Source organism: Trichechus manatus, unplaced genomic scaffold (assembly GCF_000243295.1).
Source record: "Trichechus manatus latirostris isolate Lorelei unplaced genomic scaffold, TriManLat1.0 scaffold00017, whole genome shotgun sequence".
NCBI classification, from domain to species: domain Eukaryota; kingdom Metazoa; phylum Chordata; class Mammalia; order Sirenia; family Trichechidae; genus Trichechus; species Trichechus manatus.
Window position 1 is genome coordinate 25,674,546 of NW_004443953.1, and position 26,925 is coordinate 25,701,470.

At 37.4% G+C, this 26,925-nt stretch overlaps 1 protein-coding gene across 1 annotated transcript in view; it reads right to left on the reverse strand.

Annotated features, from left to right (window-relative positions):
- The window catches only part of FRK (fyn related Src family tyrosine kinase), a 116,785-nt gene that overhangs the window by 19,397 nt on the left and 70,463 nt on the right, over nt 1-26,925 (reverse strand). The window lies entirely within an intron of this gene.

Sequence of the window (26,925 nt, forward strand, 5' to 3'; positions counted from 1 at the left end):
TGGAATCAAAGTTTCACAAAATTCTATTTATTTCACAAAATTCTATTTATTTCTTAACTGTCTTTCAGAAAAGACTTAAGTACATATAACAGAATAAAAAGGAAAAATAATTGGGAAATCATAATGAAAGAAATATAAGATAAAAATAAAGGAGTAATGTTAAAACTAAAAAAATTCATGCTTTGAGGCCTAGTATATTTGACTAAAACAAGCCATAAAATTGACTCTATCACTCTAGTAATGCAAAGAAGGAAACATAATATATTTTATTAATCCCAGTGTCCATAAGATAAAATCACAACAATTCAACTTTTCCTGCCACAGAGTCCAGGGTGAAATTTCTCGCATGAAATCCTATAACCATGGACACTGAAATAGAATAAATAGTGCCCTAGGTACTATCCTATAATGTTATAAGAAATTCCACAGGACCTTTCTTATACCGCCCCTCTATGCAGGTTGATAACATAATGCCCAAGCACAGTTCAATAAAAGCAATTCCACATATACAGCTTTCTGATGGTATTGCTTAATTCAAGGGTAAATTTTTCAGCATCTAAGGAATAAAGGGAATGTACCCTTTTTGGGGGCCCTGGTGGCACAGTGGTTAAGAGCTTGGCTGCTAACCAAAACGTCAGCAGTCGAATCCACTAGCCACTCCTTGCAAACCCTATGGAGCAGTTCTACTCTGTCCTACAGGGTCACTATCAGTAGGAATCAACTTGACAGCAATGGGTTTTTTGTTGTTTTGTTGTTGTTTTCAATATCCTTTTTTAGGAAGGCTAACTTGCAATGGATATTATGTTGTTTTTGCCTTTCACCAACTGTCATGGATTGAATTGTGTCCCCTCAAAATATGTGTAAACTTGGCTAGGCCATGATTCCCAGTATTGTGTGGTTGTCCTCCATTTTGTGATCTGATGTAATTGTCCTATGTGTTGTAAATCCTAATACCTGCCTGTGGTTAATGAGTCAAGATTAGGTTATGTTAAAGATGTTAAGGTGGGATGTAATCCCCTTACTCCGGTCACAGCCCTGATCTTACTTAAGGGGAGTTTTCCTAGGGTGGGGCCTGCATCACCTTTTATCTTACAAAAGTTAAAAGGAAAGAGAATAAAGCAGAGAGACAAGGACCTCATACCACCAATAAACAAGAGCCAACAGCAGGGCATGTCCTTTGGACCTAGTGTCCCTACCCTGAGAAACTCCTGGACACAGGGGAAGACTGATGACAAGGCCACTCCCCCCAGAGCCAACAGAGAGAGAAACCTTTCCCTGGAGCCGGTGCCCTGAATTCAGACTTCTAGTCTCCTAGACTGTGGGAAAATAAATTTCTGTTTGTTAAAGCCATCCACTTGTGGTATTTCTGTTATAGCAGCACTAGATAACTAAGACACCAACCATAGATCCGTTTTCTGTTAACAGCACCCCAGTTTTCCTCAGAGAATTGTTGCTTCTCAAGAACATGTTGAAGGAAAAAAAAAAAACCCAAACCTGTTGCCATCGAGTGGATTCCAAGGAAGCTACTGCTAAACCTGGGCTAAGAAAGGCACAGTAATCAGAGCCAAAGAGACTGGATTCCACAACTTGTGTTAGAGTGCTTATAGAAGACAGGAAGAGGCTTTTTTCCCCTGCTGCTGGAAGTTTGGAGCCGCTGGCAGCCTCTTGGCCCTAGACAGGAAGAATTTGCCTGAGAAGAGAGGCAGCACAGTGGAAAACAGTCTCAGCCCCTGGAGAAGCCTGGCTTTTCAGCTATAGGAGCCAATTAGATAATTACCTTTTTGCTTAAACTAATTTGAATTGGGTTTTCTGCACTTCCACTCAAAAGAATATTGGCTAAAGCTCTTCATACCTATTATATCACTTAGCAGAACTATTGATAAGTATTGAACAGCATTTACCAGGAATGCAGCCATTCTGAGTTCCTTGCTAAATATAGAACCTTACGCTTCAATCATGAGTCAAGCAATGATCTCATGAAAGACTGAGTAAAAGAGAGCCCAATCCCAGCATGGTGGTTTACTGAGGGCATGCCAATGGCTAGGACAAGATTTTCCTCAAAAATAATAGGTATACACCAGAATAGCTAAAATGAAAAAGGACAAACAGTATCAAGTGTTGACAAGGAAGTGGAGTAACTAGAACTCTATTAAACAGTTGATGGAAGTGTAAATTTTTTTTTTTTAATTGATAAGAGTAATTCTTGTTTTTATTGTACTTTAGATGAAGGTTTACAGAACAAACTAGTTTCTCATTAAACAGTACACATATTGTTTTATGACATTGGTTAACAACTCCATAACATGTCAACATTGTCCCTGCTCAACTTTGGGTTCCCTATTACCAGTTTTCCTGTCCCCTCCTGCCTTCTAGTCCTTGCCCCTAGGAAGGCGTGCCCCTTATAATCTTATTTTGTTTTATGGGCCTGTCTAATCTTTGGATGAAGGGTGAACCTCAGGAGTGACTTTATTACTGAGCTAAAACGGTGTCCAGGGGCCATTCTCTCAGGGTTTCTCCAGTATCTGTCAGGCCAGTAAGTCTGGTCTTTTTTTGTGAGTTAGAATTTTGCTCTATATTTTTCTCCAGCTCTGTCCACGACCCTCTATTGTGATCCCTGTCAGAGCAGTCAGTGGTGGTAGCCAGGCACCATCTAGTTGTGCTGGACTCAGTCTGGTGGAGGACGTGGTAGTTGTGGTCCATTAGTCCTTTGGACTAATCTTTCCCTTGTATCTTTAGTTTTCTTCATTCTCCCTTGCTCCAGAAGGAGTGAGACCAGTGGAGTATCTTAGATGGCTGCTCACAGATGACTGCTAACAGATGCTACTCACCAAAGTAGAATGTAGAACATTTTCTTTATAAACTATGTTATGCCAATTGTGCTAGATGTTCCCTGAGACCAGGAAGTGTAAATTTTTATAACCACTTTGGAAAACTGTTTGCCATTATCTATTAAAGTTGAGCCTAATTATACCTATAATAGAGAAATTCCACTCCTAGGTATATACCCCACAAAAATGTACAATATATTCACGAGAAGACATGTATAAGAATGCTTTTGGCAGCATTATTTGCAAGAGCCTAAACCTGGAAACAATTCAAATATCCATCAACTGTACAATTGATTAATAAATTGCAAATTTGTCAGTGAAATACTATACAGATTTGTGAATAAGCAAACTACAACTACATACAACAATATAAATGAATCTCACAAGCACAAAAATACATCTAGATGATTAAAAAGTTTAAAAGCAAGTGGAACTATTAGTATTAGAGATCATCATAGTGACTGCAGTATTGGTAATATTCTATTTCTGGACTGGGTACTGATTACATGGCTGTGTTTACTTTGTAAAAATTCATCAAATTCAACTCCTATGAATCATGCACTTTTATTATGTATGTTATACATCAATTAAAAAAATATATTAAAAAATTTGGTTATCTGTTCCAGTTCACGGACAAATGGAAGATGAAGTCCCCAGGCTGCTACATAATGACACATGCCGAATTTTTCAGTCTGGAAAGTTTATAAGGTAAATGTTACCTAATTCTTACTTGAACATCAAAATTTCTCAGTAAAGCACCTGTAGAAAATTAACCTTAAGCAAAGTGATTTTCTGGTAAGCATTACAAAATGTCCACCTAGATGCCTAAGTGAATTCACTTGTAATATATGGGTATTTGTTATAAACTAGGAAAATGTCAATGTCTTAGTCATCTAGTGCTGCTATAACAGAAATACCACAAGTGTATGGCTTTAACAAACAGAAATTTATTTTTTCACAATCTAGTAGGCTAGAAGTTCAAATTCAGGGCATCAGCTCCAGGGGAAGGCCTTCTCTCTCTGTTGGCTCTGGAGGAAGGTCCTTCTCATTAGTCTTCCCCTGGACTAGGAACTTCTCTGCTCCTCGGGTCCAAAGGACACACTGTGCTCTGGGCATTGCTTTGATGGTGGTATGAGGTTCCTCACTCTTTGCTCACTTCCCTTTCCTTTTATTTCTTGTAAGATAAAAGATGGTGTAGGCCACACCCCAGGGAAACTCCTTTTACATTGGATCAGGGATGTGACCTTAGTAAGGCGGTTATAATCCCACCCTAATCCTGTTTAACATAATCTTGCCTCATTAACCACAGGCAGAGATTAGGATTTACAACACATAGGAAAATTACAGTCACGAAACAGAGGACAACACAATACTGGGAATCATGGCCTAACCAAGTTGACACATTTTGGGGGGACATAATTCAATTCATGACAGTCAGGGAATACCAATCAAAAATGAAGACTCTGAGCGTAAAATACTGAATTTGAAGGAAGCCTTGTTACAACAACATCAGCAACAATAATGTAATCAACACACCACAGAAGCACAGCTGATAATTTAATCACACATCTTACACTTTCTTCTCAATGCCCTTTAAATTGTATTCAGTGAGGATAACGCTCCCCTGCCCCTAGATGAAAGCTCCAGCAAAGCCTGTGACTTTTCTGCTCACTTTCAGGTGTCAGATAGTCCTACTTTTACTTAAAATCACAAGCACAGTCTCAGTTAAAACTTAGAATGTCCAGTCCAATAAATTCATCATAACATTCTACTTGATTTAAAGTCAAATCTTTTCCTCTTCCACAACTAAGGCCTGCTTTAGACTGGAAGGCATCAGTGGGAAAAGTGAGGTATGGGTGGCTTCCTCTCTGTTTCTCTGCCTAGAGCTGTTCCCTCCTCCCCTTGCAGATGGGTTCTGAGTATTCAGAGAAGAGAAGGGAGAAAGTAAAGTTTGGGAAAGTCCTTACTTAGACCTGCACCATAGTAGTTCAGCTTCATACTCTCATCCTGGCAGATGTTTAGGCCGACTCATCCCTCACAGCCACTCAGGTAGACCATTAAGAGCTTTCCCAGCTCTGTGGGACCCCGCAGTGCGATTCCTAAGGTGCAGGTGTTTCCTTGGCTGCCTACTCCTGATCCCCCTTTAACTTCTGTTTCTTTGGCAGTTCACCTTCCACCTTTTCCCTATAGACTCTCCCTAATCCTCTCACAGAACTCTCTTAGGCAGAACTCAAAACTCCTCCAGGCCATCTATCTACCATGCCCTGGTGCTTTTGTTCATGTAGGAGGCCCACTCATGGTCCTGAGACAAATTTACACATCCCTTGCCCTGACTACCATGGGGAGGACAGGTTAGTGCTACGAGCATCTCAGCCCCATTGTCACAGGCTGCGCTAGCCTTCCCAGCTTCAGCAGTGCTCTATCTCCCCAACTGCAGACAGCAGAGGAGCAAGCTCTCAGGGTGGCCTCCTGAAGCTCCCTTTCACTAAGTTTGGGGTCACACTCCTCCCTATCAGGAAGAAAGAGGGACTCACAGAGTGGCAACAACTTTCTCCAAAAATAAAAGGCCCTTACCAAATCCTCCCTCCTTTCCACTCCTTGTACCCTTTTTACGTCATTAACAAGCTGAGGGATCCGAGAGTTGCAGTACCTGTCCATGTAAACTCTGGATATAGGAATCGGGGTTGGAATTTCACGTTTATTGTATCTTGATAGCCTTAGTCAAAACTTCAATTGTAACATTATGTTACTGTCGGGAGGACCGTCTGCTGTAGCACTTGTGCCTCTCATCCGGGCCACCTAATAAGAAGTCTTAGGCCTGGAACATTCCCTGATAGTGGCGGCTGGAAATTGAGCCCACCTCTCTCCCAGTTTCTTCTTCCTTGTCAGGGGAACTCCTTCCCTGTTATGTGCCTAATGAGTATCTCTTTGTTCCACTTATGCATGCGCATCATATGGCACCTGGCCAACCCCACTACTATATCTGTTCCTGGCATGGAGGCAACAGGGTCTCTCAGCTGCAACATGAGAGGGGCGTGTGCAGAACACTAGCCCTGTGTCAGCCGCAGGGAGTGACCCAGTGGACATGGGGGACCGGGGCCCACTACTAAAGCGGACCTTGCTCTGTCTCTTCCCTATATAAGTAAAGTGTTATTCCAACCAGTGCCTATGCGTAAGTGGTATCCTTCTTGCTGACCTTGGACCCTGACTCGCAGTTACACTCAGATTTACTGAAACAAGACCATGCTAAGCACTATTTTACATTATCTCATTTTATCCTCATAACTGTCACATAAGGTGGTTATTATTATTAGGCCCATTTTACAATTATAAAAGCCAGTAGTTGGCACTGCCAAAATTCATACTTGGGGCCTTGTGACTCTAAAATTCCCTATCCAGCAGGTTTTAGATACCAGATCAGTTGTCTAATAAGAAGCTCTCAGTGCATGAAAATAAAATCATGTCATCTGCATAAAGGAAAAATGTTTTACACTCAGTTCTTTACACTAAAATACAGAAGGCAGGAGTGTGTTTAGCTCCTCCAAAAGCAGTATCAGTCTCTTAAATTACAATATTTTTAAGGATTTGGAACACATACTGTACTCTCTGATACGTCAGGTTACCATTCCCACTGATTATGACTTTTGGGGCAATGCTAACATGATTGCCCTATATAATCTGCACCAAATAGGGTTTGCATTAGATAGCGAGCTTAGTTCATAATAGAGTTGTGTATATGGATTAAAAGGCTAACAAAAAGTCAAAGAGAGCTATAAATTATATTAGGTTAGTCCCAATTCATTTCTCTACAAGGTAATAACAATATTATAAGTAGAAGGATAGCTAAATATAAAGTGTATCTGCAATTTATATAAATTATTGGTCTGAAAATTCTAGCTTTGCAATTCATCAAGAAGAAAAGTGCATATATTATGGCTGAGATGTCTAGAAAGTCAAGAGGTCGATAACTGTAGATGGTGGGAAGGTATAAAACATTTCTGTATTTGAAACAAGACAGATCCTCTTCAGATTCCAAACTGAAGAGGATTACATGGAAATTAAACATGAATCTAGGAATACCTTTCTAATATATCACAAAATACTTGAAGGTTCCCAGGTTATACACTAAAGTCAATAGATCACTGAGAGGTTGAGTGACTCCTTGTGATTTTCTTAACATGGGATGAAAATCACAAATATTTTATGGCCTTGACAATTGCTATTGATTATAAAGAAAACCGAAATAAATGTTCGTCAGCTCTCTGTAAGTACGAGTTGAAACTCTCAAGTCTAAAACTTAATACTTAGCAATACATTTTGAGTTTTCAAGAAGAATAACAGTAATCTTGTTAAACAGAAAAAGCAATAGACTGGGAAATGGGAGACCCAGGATCCAATTTAACTAGTGAATGACCAAAAACAAGGCAATCTCACTGGGCCTCGATTTCTTCATCTTAAAAATAAAAGGGCAGACTTGCAAAAAATCTCCAAATTTCCAAATGTATCCACCTCAGTGTTCAAATATTTATGACGCCTGCTGCTTTCTCTCCCTGAATTCTGATATCTTTTTATAGTCCCTTAACTTAAGTAATTCTTGAGTAATTCTTGCCTCAGAGGCTTTGGATTCCACCTGAAAGCTTTTCCTATGAATCTTTTAGTGGCTGGTCCCTTCTTTCAGGTCTCAACGTAAATCTTCCCAGCCAGCCTTCTTTACCCACCCTGTCAAATGCACACCTCTGTCTAGCTCCTTTCTATCACATCACCTTGTTTAATTATGATGATATTTATCATAGTAAAGGTATCTCTACAAGGACTGGGGCTCTGCTGTCTTGATCCAATAGTTAGAACCTGGTTCATAGTAATGACTAAAATAAATGTCTGCTAAATGAATGAATGATGTAACCAATCCCTGAATTTGAAGTGAAATATAAGCTTCTGAAATGTCTGCTATAAAATTAAATAGATACTTATACAAATATTTCAAGACAAACAAGACTTCCTGGAAATTTTATTTACAAAGGGAAGAAAACAAACTTAGCCCCAGGATATAAATACTATTAGAGGACAGTCTCTTCAAGTTTATATCCACTATCTTGATTTTTAAAACTTAACACAGAAATAACTACTCCATCTTTAACTGGTATCCTGGGTATTTACATGTGTTTTTATCCAAGCTTTTAGTCTGAACAAGACTGAAAGATAAATATAATTTAAAAATTAGACCACAGAATCTACATCACAAAAATTATACTTCATAGTCAGGATGAAGTCAAATTTAATATTATATATATGTCCCTAAGTAATCAAATTCAAAGTACACAACTCTTATTTAAAGCTGGTTTCAATTTGTTAGTAGTGAGTCCACACATTTGCAAACTGTCATTCCTAAGGAAGACTGAATTCAAAGGTGTCAGAACTAGGGAGGAATAAATTTTCTATTCCTTTTCCGGTTCACCATAATCTTTATTATTGAACCAAACCTATTCCAAATTCTACATAATTTAAGTGAATGATAATGCTTGTGCCATTCTTATTGTGAATTACTAGAAAAAAGTTCAGATTAAGCATTTTAGCAGTTCAACTGCAAAAAATATAAGGCTAACTATAAAGTATAATGGAATCATTCATCAACAAACTCAGTAGCATCATGATTGAATAAATTGAGCTAAAAGGCCAGGGATCCTGAGTTTACATCTTGACTCTCATTTATACCGTTTGATCCAAGGAAAAATGTTTCACCTGTCAGCTGATTAATCTACCAAAACATGTCCAAGAATTAGGATATATTGCAGATATATAGGTACGCATGTACGAGGAGTATAATAAAGTTTTGTTGAATGTTGAAAGAATTCCACTATTTCTACCCATGAACTTCTACATGGACCATAGCACAGGTCGTCTGATTATTTGGCCGCCTTCCCATCCAGAGTAATTGATTCCGGGAATCCACGTGATCTAGATGGGGTCTGGTGATTTCAGTCCTATTTTCCAGGCCCAAATGTAATTATGTGAAGTTGGTGGCAGATATAGAAGCCCAGCTTTCTTTTAATAGCAAGGCCTTATTTTATATCATCTTCGATCATAGAAAAAGGTCTGTCTGCTGCTACATAAAGAATGCTGTGAGATTTCATCAGAAAACATGTTCAAAGAGCTCTGTTCTAACCTTATCACATTGGTAGCATATTATTCAGAACATATTAAATAATTCTAATTCCAAGGGATTCCAAAATTAGGTTTTTCAAAGACAGAGCCTCTAGAAATTAACTTCGTAATATGACACAAACGTACAGCTAGAGGTTGGCACCAAGGTGCCTAGGCAGCTTAGTGAAAAATATCAGTATAATGAGTAGTTTAGCATTTTATAGATAAACAAATAGTTGATTGAGTAGATTTTCATTTTTCAGTTGGTCTATCTGGCATCATCTGGGCAGAGACTTATTCCTACTGATTGATAATAATCTGTTCCCATACTGAGTAAAACAGTATGATTTAGCTGATCAAACAAAGGATTGAAAATCAAGAACTTATTGCCCTAATCTTATTGTGCCAGTGACTTGTTCTTTGACCTTAGGTGAGGAATTTCATTTCAGTTTCCTTATCTAGAAAATGAGAATAATGATCTTATCTATATACCCTCAGAGGGACAGTTTGAGTGTCATTGTTCACAACAGATGATAGATATTTTTAAACACACAATGCGTGAGTACTGGATTTACAATATCAGTATTATCAAATAGCATTGTCAACAAAAAAAGACACTTCCAAAGTAACATTTTCTACTCTTTGCACAATAATGGCTAATAATATAGTGGCTACCAAACATACTAAGTGAAGAAATTACTATTAATTCTGTGTGACAGAACTCCTGCGCCTGTAAACTCTTCTTTGCTTGGTTTCTCTTTGTAAGCTTTGTTTGTACTTTTCAAAACTATTTCAAAGACAACCATGGTAATTCTCCCCTGTTCTATTACTTCAGAATTCATGCTATTGTTCTACACCAATATGTTAATAACATTTCATTGAATTATCATGTTGAATCTCCTACTAAAACAGAATTCAAAACATACTCATTTTACGTTGAATTCTGTTCTACAGAAAATAGAGTAGGATTCCAGTATGAGCAGTTTCGTGAGAAGAAAGTGTATCTGTCTTAAGATATAAAAGTGGTATCATGTAGAAGAGTTGTTCTCTCCTGGGGTGGTGGGGGGAGGATTCCAGTAAGACCAAATTGAACAAACAGAACTGACTCTTTTTACCCATACAACTAGACTAGTGAGTCCCAAAGGGCACTGCCTCCTAGCTAGGAATACTCAGTGTTCTGTGGGCATAGGCCAGTAGGTTTTAAGATTACACTGGTAGGTTGAGTTAGGTGAAAATTCATTAAGAAAGCATCTAGTTAGTTGATTCAAAAAAGTTTATTTAAAAAAAAAAAAGATTCAATGAGGATTACATCTGATAGCTCACTTGACCTGGGGCCTTCTGGAACTGTTACTGGTAGAGAAGCCCAGCGAAGATTTATTTAGAGTCAGAGGCAATATAATCAGCAACCCCTGCACGCAAAAATTCCATATTATACAGCACCGGGATGGTGAGCCTGAACCATATATCCGTCCAAACGTTTCTCACATTTTGAGAAAAACGTTGGCCTTATCCTCAAGACCCTATGATCCAACCCCTTATAGAAATAGGAAAGCCTCCACACACACTCCCATCAAAGCTGGCTCCCAAATTTTCAGAATAGAATGTCAATTTTATTTTTATGTATCTGGTATCTAAAGCAAATGAGTACCTCTTTAACTAACAATACATAATTGTAACATTCCACATTTTGTTAGATAATTTCATTGAAAATTGTCTCCCACAAATACATATGAAAATAGTATTTGCAGTGTCTAATATTGCAGAGACTCTCTGGGAAACATGTTGACTCTTTATTGCTCTTGGGACTCTTCTCACTCAGTATTATACCTGCAATAAATCACCAAGAATTAACATACGTGAATTATATTATCTGTTTCCTAAAGAAAATCATTCTCTAGGTTAAAATTTAATGTGATAGGGAGCCACTGTTTCTACTTCTCAAAACTTAGCCTAAGGAAATAATCCAAATATTTATATTCAGTCATTTAGTAATATCCCTGCCTTTTTCCACAGAGAGCTGAAGGGCTTACTTACTTAAAACACACACACACACACACACACACACACACACACAAACTATTTCTGGTGTTGAAATGAGAGAGAAATTTCTCATGCAGGGCCTCCTAAAGAAAACAGAAAGTGTAGTGTAATGAGCAATATCATCATCAACCTTCTTAATAGTAAATAAACAAACACATTACAAAGGACGGGTTCTTATGATGTCCATTAATGTGGGCCAATTCCCATCATGAAATTCAATAAGAGCATTTGTATGGGAAACTAAAATAACACAGTTCATCATCCAAAAGAGGAAAAGCAACATGCATAGTATGTTCACTGCAGCATTTTTATAGCCTTAAGTAACTGTTAAATTGTACTAAATATAACAATTGAGAGTTAAAAATTGTTAGTTATGTAGCAACAAGAAAAAAAGATAAAACATGTTAAAAGAAATAAATGGAATACAAAATTGAGAGAATATCATAATTACAAGCTTGTAGATACATCTGGCAACTCACATGTCCTAGGGCCTTTTATTGCTAGAGGAACCCAGCTGAGGTGTCTTGTGAAAACCGTAATTGCGTAAGGGCAAAGATGATTAAATTTGTCAACATGAAAATAGTTGTGTTAGAATGGCAGATTTGTGAGTATTTTGCTCCCTGGGTTTTCCAGCCCAACTGTAATAAAGGTATACTGTCTTTAAAATTAGAACATATACTTGTCATGCTTCCAGATTTTATTAGAGAGATAATATAAGAATTAACCACCTAAAGACAACATCTACACATTTTGCTCAAGACATTTAAATAATACTTACTAGTTTAAAAAAAAAAAAATCATTTCTCCTTAAAGATCATCATGCTTCTCTTCTTCTATAAGCTAATGATAATCACAATGTGTTTCCCTTTTTGCTTTAGCTGCCAAAGAACCCTGAGCTAAACTGATTTCTAAACTGTGATAATTATCTCCCATTAGAGGCTCAGCAAGATCTACTTCTTGTTCTTTTTCATTGATTTTGTCTTTCTCATGCTCAGCTGTAGTTTACACTGGTTTCAGCATTGCAAACCAACTTAAAACCTTCTGTAGAAGTAAACACATACACAAATAAATCATAAATAACCAAATGAAATGGCACATCTACTAAACATAACAATTTCAAATGAAAAGAATGGAATGTTCTAATAAAGAACAATAGAATAGGCTGGTTCTGAGGGGTTCCGGTACGTGGGAAACATGCAGCTCCTCTCAAGAGTACTGTATTATGAGAGACTCCTCTGAAAAGACAATATTAGACTAGTCATTCTTTGCAAATTCTACAATTCTACCAATGAAAAAGTATTATGAAGAAAACAGCATATGATATACGAACTACAAAAAATTTTAAAGATGATTTAATCTAAATCTCTCTTTTACTGATGAGAAAAACAAAGCCTAGTTCCTGGGTGGCACAAATGGTTTAGCCTCATCTGCTAAACTACATGTTAATGGTTCAAGTCTACTCAGAGGCTCCTTGGAAGAAAGGCCTGGCAATCTACTTCTGAAAAATCAGCCATTAAAACCCTGTGGAGCACAGTTCTATTCTGACACACCTGGGACTGCCATGAGTCAAAACTGACTCAGTGGCAACTGGTTTCATTTTTATGAAGGAAATTTTCTGAGATCTCACAGCTAGTTGTTTGCAGGACTGGGATCTAAGTCTTAAGGCTCCCACCCCAGCCATCTAGGATACTATATGAATGACAGTAGGAACAGTAGAAACTTTTAGCCATTTATTTCCTGTTCCAAAGGGTGGGGGGAGTAATAATTTACTAACTTGACAATAGAATTTTTTAGGTTTCAAAGCTTTCTGAATGCCATCTTTCCCTGCCCTTTCAAAACTCTCCCAAAACACTCAGGACACTTTCTCCATGAAGCTGAACCGAGGCCCTGAATTCCTCTTCTCCCTTTCCCCACCTACTTTCAGTAATTAGTAGATACATTAAATAGAATGAACATGAAATGAATGGTATTGAGGAACGTAATGAATGGTAATTAAGGTACCTTGAAATCAATTTTTATCTTCTCGTGAAAATGCAAAGGACCTTCTCCCGGATTAGCTCGTTTATTTTCATAGCAGGATATTCTTTCCTTTTTTTTCACGTTGCTTTTACATATGCAAGAACAGCTATTGGAAATTTACTAATTATTCATTCTTATTTTCAAAAGCAAATAGCTCTCATTTTTTTAAAGTTTCATTATAGTGAATGAGGACCCATGATATAAAATATGTCTCTGTTGTTTATTTCAGACAAATATTAAATGAAGGTTATATAAGGCAGGCTATATTTAAATTTAATTTTACTTATTGTAGCTCAGTACAAACACCATTCAGGTGATGTTCAGGTAAACACTTCACATAAAGACAAACCATCTCCTAGTCACCGCCTGCACTTCGAAGCCTGGTCAAGCACCTTCCTAACGACTCTTTCTAGTTCAAGGGTGGATCAGATGAACAAGTGAATTACTCAGCACAATCCATCACTACTCCCAGAAAACAGTGTAAAGCACATGTTGCAGTGCAAGGTGAGCCAACAGCTCCATCTTTCTGTGAAAAGGTAGCACTTATTACGCATAATAATAAAAGCTATTGGGTTTTATGCACTGCTTGCCCTAAGCAAACAACGTGCGAAGTACTTTTCCAAGTAATATTTCATTTAATCCTCCTCACAAACCTATGGGATATGGGTATTATTTTCACCATTTTACACAGGAGGAAACTAAAGTTTATAGAACCCACTGCCATCGAGTCGATTCCGACTCATAGCGACCCCATAGTGTTTCCACAGCTATAAATCTCTATGGAAGCAGACTGCCACATCTTTCTCCCATGGAGCTCCTGGTGGTTTTGAACCGCCAATCTTCTGATTAGCAGTTGAGTGCTTTAACCACTGCACCACCAGGGCTCTTTCAAAGTTTATAGAGAGATTAAGTAATTTGCCCAAGGATACAGAGCAAGTAAATATTAGTGTCATGATTCGAAACCAGGTGGTCAGACTCCAAAGTCCACACTTTCAATCTCTATACCATTATTTCTCTCTATTGTCAACCAAATGGTTTGCGCTGGACTAGTAATGTAAAGGTTGGCAGTCCGAACTCGCCCAGAAGTGCCACAGAAGAAAAGCCTGGAGATCTGCTTCCGTAAAGATTACAGCCAAGAAAACCCTATGGAGAAGTCCTACTCTGTAACACGTGGATCACCATTGGGCCAGATTAACCAGTAAGCAAGGTATGTATGGATTTACAGTAAGCAAGTTACAAATCAGCTTAATTGTGTTTATTTGCTAATCTGTAGTGCACAATTTCATCTCTGATGTGGTGAAAAACAGGTGAAATTGTGCACTACAGATTAGTAAGTAAGCACAAGTAAATCCGCGCATACCATGAATCAGAATCGACTCGACGGCAAAGTTTTGGGTTTGTTTGTTTGTTTGTTTTTAAATCACAAGGCAGTGCTCACAGCTTCAGAAGCAAGAAAATTTATACCTACTATTAACAATAAAAACAAACCAAACCCATTGCCATCAGGTCGATTCCAACTCATAGCAACCCTATATATAGGACAGAGTAGAACTGCCCCATGGAGTTTCCAAGGAGCGGTTGCTGGATTGGAACCACCAACCTTTGGATTAGCAGCCAAGCTCTTAAACACTACGCCACCAGGGCTCCATTATTAACAGTAAGATGATTATAATGCAGCAAATAAGGCCTGTTTCTGCCACTGATACCTTTTAAAGGGGAATAATAGGTTGAGCACTCCCTCCTTGAAACATTTTGCTTCATCTAATACCATGATTCCACTTCTCAGTCTTACTAGTCCTTGGGCTTTTCCCCTTCCATCTATTCCTTCAATATTGGTTTTGCCTGGGGCATCATATAATCAATCTCTCACTGCCCATTCTTGGTATTACTGCAAAGTCTGCTTCCAATACTGTAATGAATTTGTGATGGCTCGCCAGTCTCTCTCTGCAATGCTAACTCACTCTTGTCTTTTAGATCTGTTGATCTACCTGCAGGATGCCCTGCAGGCACCTCAAATGTAATGAGTCAAAAATTCAACTCACGTTATCTGATTCCCCAGACTTCCCCAACTTGTATTCTCCATCTCAGTGAAGGGCACCACCACCATGAAACTCAGACACTAAAGTTAAAGATTTGGGGATCACCCTTGAATCCTCTCTCTTCCTGACTTCTCATCTCTGACTGGGCATTATATCCTACCAATCTGTCCTCCTCACTGCCACTACATCCTTGGGTGCCCTCAGTTCCTCCTGCCTGGAGTAAGTTCAGACACCACTCTTCCTGTCTCCCATGTCACTATCCATCTTCCACACTGCCACTAGAATAACTGTTGCCATTGAGTACATTCTGACTCATAGCAACCCTATAGGAGAGAGTAGAACTGCCTCATAGTGTTTCCAGGGAGTAGCTGGTAGATTTGAACTGCCAACCTTTTGGTTAACAGCCGAGCTCTTAACTACTGCACCACCAGGGCTCCTGACAGTAGAATAGGCTTTCTAAAACCTAAATCTGAACTTGTTATACTCCTCCTTAAAACTCTCCAAGTGTTCTCCCATTGCCTAAAGTTCAGATCCCTTAACAGAGTTCTCTGCCGCACCCTATCCTCAAGGCTTAAACACTTGTTTGCAGTTCTTCTTGCTGTTTCCTACCTCCATGCATTTGCACAAACTGTTAACTCCAACTAGAATGCTATCCATTTACATATTGCACACTAATTCATTTTTCAAGGCCCAGCTCAGGCATCTCCTCCATTAAGTCTCCTGGTCTATGCAAGCAGAGGAGCTTACTAGGTTCTTCGTATCACACTGCACCTGTCTCTATTATTGAATTTATGCCACAGTACTGTCCCTATATATTTACAGTGTGTCTCTCCTACTGAACTTTGAGTTTTTTTGTTTATAGAACAGTGTCTTAATTTCTTTATTATCCTAGCACCCAACACAAATTCTGTCACAGCATCATTGTAATAACAGCTAATATTTATTGGGTTCTGACAGTATATTAAATATGATACTAAGAGCTTTACATGTATTATCTCAGTGAACTCTCACAATAGCCCTTAGATGAGAAAAATGAGGCTTTAAGCTCAGGTGGCTTAAATAACCTGTTCAAAGTCACACAGCTTTTAAGTGGCAGAGCTGAAGAAGACATCCAGATAGCTTGATGCCCTTAAGGTCTGTAACCTAAAGCCCCAATGAAAGTTCTCAATAGATGTTTGATGAATAGATGGATGTACACATTAATGTATGAATGGATTAATCCACAGAAGTATGATCCAGACGTAGACCTGTTATGTGTTTTGATGTTGATTCCTCTTGTTTTTCCCTTTAATTCCAGGTGAAAGGTCCTATATCTGTCTCCCTGCTCCCACCCACCCAAAGTTTAAGTAGTAGAACAAATTGCCAATAGCTGCTGAATTAAGCTTCAAGAATTTTAGAAATGTTAAAACTGAGGATCATGCAGCTGATGTTCAGGGCTTTTAACCTCCAGTCTAGAGTGAAATTCTTGAGATAAAGAGAAAAGTAAAGATGAGGAGAAAAGTATCAAAACTATCTCCTAAGAAGTGGCAAAAAATTATTAGCAGAATGCTAAATGTTTACTATATTACCTATTTACTTTCTAGTAGTCAAATTTTCAATACAGTGGAGTTGTACTTTTGAGGGGTAAAGGTAATCTGAGTAGTAATCTATGGCAACTAACAACAACAACAATTGTAATTTGAGGCTACTTTTACATAATTAATATGTGTAGCCATTTATGTCTGGGACTATTCATATGAAACATGAGATCAATTACTCATTCTCTTCAGGACCTTGCCATCACTTAAAATAGGTGGAATATCCTTCCCCATTCCCTGACATAGGATATGGCTACATGACTTGCTTTGGTGAATGGAGTGGGAACAAACATGACATATGGCACATCCTACCAGAAGCTTTAAACACTCTGCATGAATTTGATCTTTTGCCCCCTACCATGAGAGTGCCATGCCACAGATACTGGCTGCTCCTTTGGTCTGAGTCCCAGGATGAAAGCTACATGAAGATGAGCCCAGGCCTGCCTAGCCCAGACAAACCCCAGCAGAGCCACAGCCAACCAGTAGTTCTCATGGAGCATAAAATTTGGGAGCAAAAACTGACTAATACAGGACAACTTAAAGAAAGCAGTGTGATGTCTGAATAACATTAAAAAGATGTCAGAAGATCTGATTTTACAGCTAGCTATGCTCACACCTAGTTGTATTATTTTGGACAAGTTACTTATCTAGCCTCAAATTCTTTCAATTATAAAATAAGTGCTTTGGACTAGGTGATCTGAAAGTTCTCTCCAGTTCAAATTCTCCAGTTCTACTATTCTAGCAAGGAGCTTCACAGAAATAAACATAGTCACCGTAACATTCCAATGTGGTAGAGAGAAATTATGATCTCCATTTTCCAAAGAGAAAACTGAGACAAATGTTTAGATGAAACCGTAAAATTCTGGAGACTCATCAGTGTGACACCAGCACATCCAGGGACGTGGTAGGTTATATGCAGAGTAATGTGCTTTGACACTGGGATTCTGCTGTGTTCACCGAGTGCTACTCTTAGTTCTTATAGCAACTCCACTTATTTACCTAATTCTCATTTTTTGTGTCCTAAATTAACACCACAAACAAAATAAAATGCTGAAACTATATCATAAATTTCACAGAGAAAAAAGCAAAACCAATGTCATCTTCCTTCCAATGCACAGTTATTACCACAGCCTCACAGCCCCTTTGTTATGCCGTAGACACCAAGTGAGAATCATGGGCCAAGTCAATTCTGACTCATAGCAACCCCATAAGACAGAGTAGAACTGCCCTGTAGAATTTCCAAGGAGCAGCTGGTGGATTCAAACTGCCGACCTTATGGACCAAGTAAATGCTCATTATTACTCAGATATGAATGCTAATGACAATAGCAAATATTTACATGTCTTGCTTGTGTTGAGCACTGTTCTAAGCACTTTACATATATTATCTCATTTAATCTAAACAATACCATCATGAGGTAGATACAATTTTTAATTCCCACTTACCGAATAGGAAACTGAGGCATAGAGAGGCTAAGTGACTTGCCCAAACCCACACTGCTTGCAAGAGGGCAAACTCAAACTCAAGCAACCTGGCTGCAAAGTTCATTATTGTAAACTGCTATGATCACTTATGAAAGAAGCCAGCTGAAGCCCTTATGACCCTTTTTGTCCAACCAAGATAACCTTCGTGTAAAATTCTGCTCTTAGACATTTTCCAAACTCCCGATGAAAGAAAGCAATCCTCATTTCTACTCCAATTGATTATTATGCACAGAAAACCAAAGCATTTTCCTCGATTTTGACCATTTGTTTACTCTTGTAAAAACCAGAGTAACACAACAAATAGATATCTTTCCTATATAAGTGTGTCTTTTTTATTTAGTTGGCACCTTCTCTCCACTGCTAACTAGAATGTAAGCTTCATGAGGTCAGAGTCTGCCTTGTTTTCTATTGTATCCCCAACTCTCTGAATACTAACTGGCATGTACCAGCTAACCAACCAACCAACCAACCAACCAGTTGCCACTGAGTTGATTCCAACTCATGGCAACTCCAAGTATGTCAGAGTAGAATTGCGCTCCATAGGGTTTTTAATGGTTGATTTTTTGGAAGTAGATCACCAGGCCTTTTTCTCTGAGGCACCTCTGGATGGACTCTAACCTCCAACCTTTCAGTTAACAGTCAAGAATGTTAACTACTTATAGCACCCAGGGATTCCAATAAGCACATAGTAGACATTAATATTTGATGAATGAATGAATGAATGAATCAGAAGTTCTTTAAGGCTCTGATCATCTCTTTGTTCAGGATTATACAAATAATAAATATACAGAAAACGCTACTGCCTACATCTATATAGATTTTCTGCTTCTTCCCTTCCTTTATGCTTTAACCTCCTCCATATTTTACTTGTCACAAAACCTTTTAAAAAGCATTTGCAGGTGGCAATGAGCTAGCTCTGCAGAGAGAAGAGATTTAAAGAAAGTCCCTGCCCTGCTAAAACAAATAGGAAATAAATTCAGCCCTGCCATGAATAAGCTTTTAAGACAACAGAATATTTTCTCAGATTGAATTTCCTGGGCCAAATTTTCTAATAACGTAATGCAAAGCACATTCCTAAAATGTATTAGAAATGATTTCATGATTGATGAGGTGCTGACAAATAATTATAAAGTAGCTAATATGCATACGTCATTTTAAATACATAGTTTAAAATTAGAGCTACTAATTTACTAAATTAGATTGTATCTGTTTCACTCACTTTTTACATCATTAATACATTTTGTGTAACTATCACCACACAGAAACTAGATGACTGAGTCATTAAGAAAATTTAAACCTCAGCCAATTTTTTGACATTAATAAAGCAAAATTTGCTGCCAGTTGAATTCTCATTTATAGCACAAGTTGTTAGAGATGTTTCAAAATTATAAACTTGTTTTCAAATAAAATTGGATATCTTTCTCCTTCCTCTAAATTTATGTTTCATGAAAACAAAACAAAAAATTCTCCTATATTGCATTTCCATAACGGCATGTTATTTCCTGATAGGCCACACGAGGGAGCACACGTTTGGATGAAAGCCCTCCAATGGACCACAACCCTACAGAGTAGGGAACAGAAAAAGAAGCCAGCATGGTGCTTTGATTTTAAAATAAAGGGTACACATATAGCATTCAGCATGTAGACAAAGTCCCTGTTTGTACCAACACCTTATTATACTTAGGGTTAATTTCACAGGATTTTTTCAATAATACATTTTTGTCATAGTAACAAAAAGAAATTGCTTAGATACTTTATTTGATTTAAGAATCAGGTGATCTGAGATGCAAACATATATTTAGTTGTTATTTACCTGAGATGTAACCAAAACCAAACCAAACCCATTGTCGTTGAGTCGATTCCAACTCATAGCAATCCTATATAGACTGGACTAAATTACTTAACGCTAGTGGGAGGTGGGGAGGAGTTAAAGGCCTGTGGTCATTGGCTTTCATTTCTAGAGCCAAGATCTCTTAATTTCCTGTTCAATCCAAAACTCAACCCCATGCTTCAAATGGTGTTGAGGCAGTCTAGGCCTCAAATTTTCTTCCTTCTTCATTTTACCTCTCTCTGTCTTCCACTGCTCAACTCTTCTTTTAATCCTTACCTTTTCTGTCAATTTGAGATCATTAAATGTATATGTTATCTGGGCTCAGGAATCAGAGAGACCAGAGTTCAAATCTCAGTTCTGGCACTGTCTTGCTATCTAAAAATATAACCTGTATTGAATTTATCATGACCACATTTATAATAAATACAATCGAATACCTTTGTTAGTTATTCAAGCAAATAGGTAGTAGTGGATGAACAATTTATAGATTTGCATTTTATCTCTTAAAATAAAATTCTTAATCTAAAAAAATCTGATTTTTCAAAGTAAGAGATGTTCTTAATAATACACATTATCTGAACAGAAAAATAAACTATGTGCCCACAATTTTCCATTTATTTTCATCACTAGTAGGTAGATTGTTGGCTGTTGGCTCATCTCCCTGTAATGACTTCCCTTATTAATCCTTTCCAGAAAATTAGTTGGTCTCTTTTCTGTATTCTTACAGAACTTTGCATATAACTTTATTATTATGCTTGTCATGGTCTGAACCAGTTAGTTGCTTACAAAACCGGGTTATGTAGTAAACACAAAGTAATGATCTACAATAAATGTGTGAGTGAATGAATTAGTGAATGGTTTAAAAAAAAAAAGTTCCAAACATTCCCCTCAATGTTTTCAAAATTGCTTTTCTACATAAAGGCAAGGTCAAGCAAGAGAAAAAATCAGTAGCACATTATCTAAAAATTCAACCTTCAGTAAACATTTATCAAAAAAAATTCTACATGCAGAACTAAGCCAAAGAAAGTAAAAACAAAGGTTTGAAAGAGTGGATGTTTAAGGCAAGTTGTGAAATAGTTGGTGTCCATCTTGTAGGAAGCAGAGTTTGATTTAAGGGAGCCTGAAAGATTAAGCTGGAAAATGGTTTTCAGCAAGAGTACGCAAGGAGGAATGTCAAGGTAGAGAGTTACAAATTTATGTGTCTTGCAAAGGAGAGTTATTGAAGTCTTTTGACTATTCTAGAGAAAAGAAACTAACGGGATATGGTAACCAAATGCAATACTTAATCCTTGATTGTATCAAAAAACAAAGAGCTTTTATAAAATACCAAAAAAAAAGGAGCAGCTGGAGGATTTGAAATGCTGACCTTTTGGTTAGCAGCCAAATGCTTAACCTCTGTGCCACAAGGGCCCCTTTATAAAGTACAGCTGGGGGAAATGTGAAGAGATTTGAATATGGACTCTATATTAACTATTATTGTATCAGTGTCAAATATCCTGGGGTTAATAAAGGTATGTGGTAATGTAGGAGAATGTCATTATTCATAAGGCATACACATTAAACTTTTTGGAGGTGAAGCAGCATATCTGCAACTTACATATATACATATGAGAGAGAAAGTAAATGTCTCAAAATGTTAACAATTAGTGAATTTAAGTGAGAGTATACAGGTATCTTTTCAACTGTATCAATAGTTAAAGTTAAGGGGGAAAGGTTCAGTGAAAAATGAAGAAACAATTCTATATGTTTATATTGGGTTCTGGTATTTAATGATGTGGAGGGGAATTCTGAAGCCAGCTCAGTTTATATTCTTTAGTAATTAATTTTTTTTTCTGGATGCTCACAGAGTTTTTTTCATTTACTCATGATATTAGCAGCCCTGATGGCACAGAGTTAAGAGCTCGGCTGCTAGCCAAAAGGTTGGAAGTTTGAATCCACTAGCCATTCCTTGGAAACGCTATGAGGCAATTCTACTCTGTCCCATGGTATTAAAATATATTGAAAAGATACCCTAGGTGTGGATCTCTTAATTTACTTTGCTTGGAATACCGTGAGTCTTTTCAAGAACAGTTTTTTGTTTGTTTTAGCTCAGGAGTGTTTTCTTCTACTACATATTTAATTATTTCTTGCATTTAATTATTCTAGTAAATTTCAAAGAAATATCTCCTCTTTATGCATCATCTGCTTTCTCAAACTTTCATTTATTTTTCTTCTCTCTACAAAGAGCATCTCAAGTTGGCTTTTTATATCACTAATATGCTCCCCTGCAGTGACAATTTTCCTGTTTGCTCTCTCCCATCATTGACTTTCATGCTGCTTTTTATGCCTAACTCCATAGAATTTGCATTTTCTTATATTTTATTATTTCAAATCAAATGCTTTCAGAATGTTCCTTTTGTCCCTTTTAGTGAATATTTTTCAAAAGTCTCGATTTTTTATACATCTTCAGACTCTTGTTCATTGTCTTATACTATCCAGTATTACTTCCCAAACCATATGTTATGGATTGAATTGTGTCCCCCTAAAATATGTACTAGAATCTTCATCTATGGATATAATATAATCTAACGTAACATAATCACTTTCCATAACACACTCTTATATAATATAGTCAACCAATTAGTTGAGGTCATTTCAGTGTGGGGTGGATCCTAAATCTAACGCCTTCTGAGTTATATAAAGAGCAGCATAAACACGGAGGTGCATGCAGACACAGGGAGAAAGATATGATATCTGAAGACAACAGAGGCAGATGAATCTAATAGACAAAGACAGACCTCCTCCTACAGCCACACACTGAATTCAGATTTCTAGCCTCCTGAACTGTAAAGAGCACTAGGAAACTAAGACATCATGTTTCATAGAAAAAGAAATGGTGGTGTGATCATTAGTTTAAAATATTCTGGGTAGAAAAAGTTAAATTTCTTAAACTTCTTGAAGACTTTAATATGTTTTGTTGAGTCAGGGGCAGGAATGTAATATGGAGTGTTCTAGAATTTGTGTTCCAGAATATAGGTTGGAAATTCTATTATTGAGTATCCAGAATATCATGCCTTAGTTATTATTCATTCATTTTATAGCCATCCTTAAATGAAAAGAAATCTGGTGTTTAGGAGAAAAGTGCATGTATTTGTCTTCCTCTGCATCCCATTTAGCTCTTAGTGCCTAAACAATGAGGTTGCTAATTCACCAAGCCCCTAAATGTGTTGCCAAAGTCTAACAAATATTCAGCCTGCATGGCTTTGCTGGAGGAAGGGTGCTCTCCTTGCCTACGACAATAAGAAAGAGAATTCATTCCTTTGTAATGCTGAATCCTTAGTGTTTTCTTCACCTGAAGAATGTGTGAAAAACACAATCACATGAGACCAGTGCTCTGATGCTTCCTTTCAGAGAAGACAACTTCACATCCCAGTTTCCAGCACACCTGTTATCTTCCACCCTTACAACACTTGCTCTGCCTGAAGCTGCTGTCCCACTTGGATGTAGAAAAGGAGGAGGTTATGCATGGATGCTCAGGGAAGGCCTGGATCACTTAGCTGGTTCTACATAGGAGGGCGGGGCTGCCTGGTTTCCTAGTAGCCGTACATCCTGCCTCTTTAAGACAGGGCACACACTTGGCATGGGTCAAAGCATCCTTCCATCTTCCTCCTGACTGGTCTTGATCTGATGCAAAAGTCATAGTTTGCTCCAGCCACTTACAAAGTCTCAGTTCACCTACATTCACACTTCAGTTAGAAGAAATCTATCTACCCAGGTAATTAATAGACAGTTTACCAAACACATGGGGTCGCCATGAGTCTGAATTGACTCAATGGCAGGGTTGGGTTTTATTTTTTGGTTTTTACCAAACCAAAAGTCAAACCAGTTATTGTCAAGCTGATTCCAACTCATGATGACCTCATGGGTTGCAAAGTAGAAATGGGTTTTCAAGGCTGTGACCTTTCAGAAGCAGGTTGTCAGCTCTTTCTTCTGAGGCACCTCTGGGTGGGTTTGAACCACCAACCTCTTGGTTATTAGTCGAGCACTTAACAGTTTGCACCACTTAGGGACTCCGAGATAGTTTAAAGGGCTATCAGAATTCTGTATCTCTTATGTATGTTCTCGGACAGTTGAATAGAAAGCAGGAGAATGCTGATTCAAGTGATTGTTAGCTGGGCATTATCTTAATCTAGAAGTACAATGTAATAAAAAATGCAAACAAAGGATTGACTTATTTTGGTAGCTATTAAGTGAAAGAGCATGGGAGTAGAACATGTCATGAATTGTGAAAAGACAGCAATTTCACCAACCTCCATATGACTTATCAACTTCCTGCTTATTATTTAGCATCTAAAAATTGATTATTATGAAGTTACATTCAAAAGGCAATAAAAAAAACAAAAATCAAAACCCATTGCTGTGAAGTCAATTCCTACTCATGGCAACCCTATATGTTACAGAGTAGAACTGCTCCATAGGGTTTTCTTGGCTATAATCTTTGTGGAAGCATATCGCCAGGCCACTTCTTCCATGGTACCCCTGGGTGGGTTCGAACTGCCAACTTTTAGTTAGTAGTCAAGCACAAACCATTGTGTTACCCAGGAACCTCTCAAAGAGCAACAACATGCATTATTTATTTGTTGTGCTTTCCTCCAAATAGCTCAAAATACCAATACAGAAAACAAAAAAAATAAAATAAAAAACAAGCCAAGCAAAACCAGAAGGAAAAATTTAGACGAGTCAATATAGGAGGTTCACATATCAACCAAAAGAAGAAAAACAAAAACAGAATACAAACCCTCTAAAGAATAATGTAGCTTCAAGAGATGGTAGTCATGGATTTTCAATAAGATAGAAGACTTCTCCATGAGCCACTGCCTTAGAGAGCAAAGTTCTTTGCCTGTGCATCTGTATGTGTATATTGTGTGTAGAGACACGAACACTGATATATACATAAACTACATAATAAACAGTTAATTTAACTTTATAGAATATTTAAAACATCTGAAATATAATCTATCAGTAGTAACGTTAAAAAAGGCAACATAAACTATAACTCATGAAAAAAGTCACTTATTATAGGCAATGATATTCACAATTAAGCTGAACACAACTAAATTATGACTTTAATTAAAAGGCATTTTCTAAGATGGCACCAACATGTTTAAAATTTAATACATTTTATATGAGATACTAGAGTTATTAACAAAAATTTCTTTCTGCAGCATGTGTACTTTTTAAAAAGCAAAACATCTTTAACTGATATCAAAATGCTCCTAGAATCCATGTAGTCTCATTGCATTATAAATTCAAGGAGCAATTTTTTTCCAGTCATTTAATAGTTGCCTCTGCTTGGGGATATATACCTTATTTACATTCATGGTTAATAGTAATAGAATTACTGACAAACTCTTGTGGCCACTATGTCTACATTAATTTTAAACGAAGAATGAATGGATGGCTCGGGGCCAATAAGAAAACACAGAGCATTTTGCCATTGGGACACAGTCAGATTGGATTAACTCAGCAGATCTGGAAAAGTTTGGAGCAATAATGGTAGCTCAATGGCCAGTGTAAAGTGAATTTGGGTCTAAATCCTATGCCTCACAGAGAGATAGAGAGCCATACTATAAGTGATATCCTTTCCCAATTTTGTCTCCTCCTTAAGTCTTACTACCTGGAAAAAAATAACCCATCAAGATGAGAAATTATCTTTTTAAATTAAGTCTGAACTACGGCAGACAAGAGGATTACTTGTGATGTTACATGGCCCAGATTTCAGAAGTTTAAGCAAGTGACAATGACCTTGCTTATTTTCCTCCTTGTAGACTAGCAGGCAAAGAGGTGAATTTTGTTTTGTTATGTTTTTTAATAATATTTTATTGTGTTTTTGGTGAAAGTTTACACAGTAAATTAGGTTTCCGTTTGACAATTTCTACAGAAATTGATCAGCAACGTTAGTTACATTTTTCACAATGTGTCAACATTCTCTTTAATTATGTTCTTGTTGTTCCAAAGAAATGAGTGTTTGTCAACTGTCTTTATAGAACTGTACTGGAAACCATGGGGATAGAGCAGAAGCATGGAACAGGAGCCATAAAAATATGTTTCGTCTGCTCAAAGAGTTTATAATCTAGTTTGAGAAGCAAATTTTTACCCTTAGTGAAAAGTTATTCATAAACATAACTGAATCTTTCAATACATACCTTCAACATGAAGGATACACATAGGGTCAACATGAGAGGATGAGCGCCTTCCCTAATGACACTGCTGTTGTTCTCATTGCTTTTTGAATTGTCTTCAGAATTAATTTATAAGGCATGCAGAAATATTTATAAAGTTATAAATCCATGGTATTTTTCATGTTAATCACCCATATTATTGAGTAAGTTGCTTCAAATAACTGGCCGTTTCCAAGTATCAAAGCTGCCCTTAACGAACATGTAATTGCCCCACTGGTGTAGTGGTTAACAGCTTGGCTGCTGACCAAAAGGTCAGCAGTTTGAATCCACCAGCCACTCCTTGGAAACCCTATGGGGCAGTTCTACTCTGTTCTGTTGGATTGTTATGAGTTGGAATCAACTCAATGGCAATGGGTTTTTGGTAAGGGTCTTTAACATAAATTGATATTCCTTTTGTAAAGACAGTTCTAAAAAATTGTGTAATAATTTGAACAATGGCAATCACTTTGGCAATCAAACATTTGTTTAGTTCTAAGATTTCTAGTATATTTATTTTAAAACTAAATTACATCACTACAGACTTGTATCTTATATTCTCAAGAAGGGACTTCACAGCGGTCATGAACTAGTATTGTGAAAGTGTTACACATTCCATGGGACTTACATGCTCACTGTAATGAAATTTTATCATAGCAAGTACTCTGCTCAAAAATCAGTAGAAGCAAATAGAAAAAAAAAAAGATAATGGCTACTTGTATGTCCACCCATAAGTACTTCAAACACCTCTGAGTTTATGTTGCTTCAT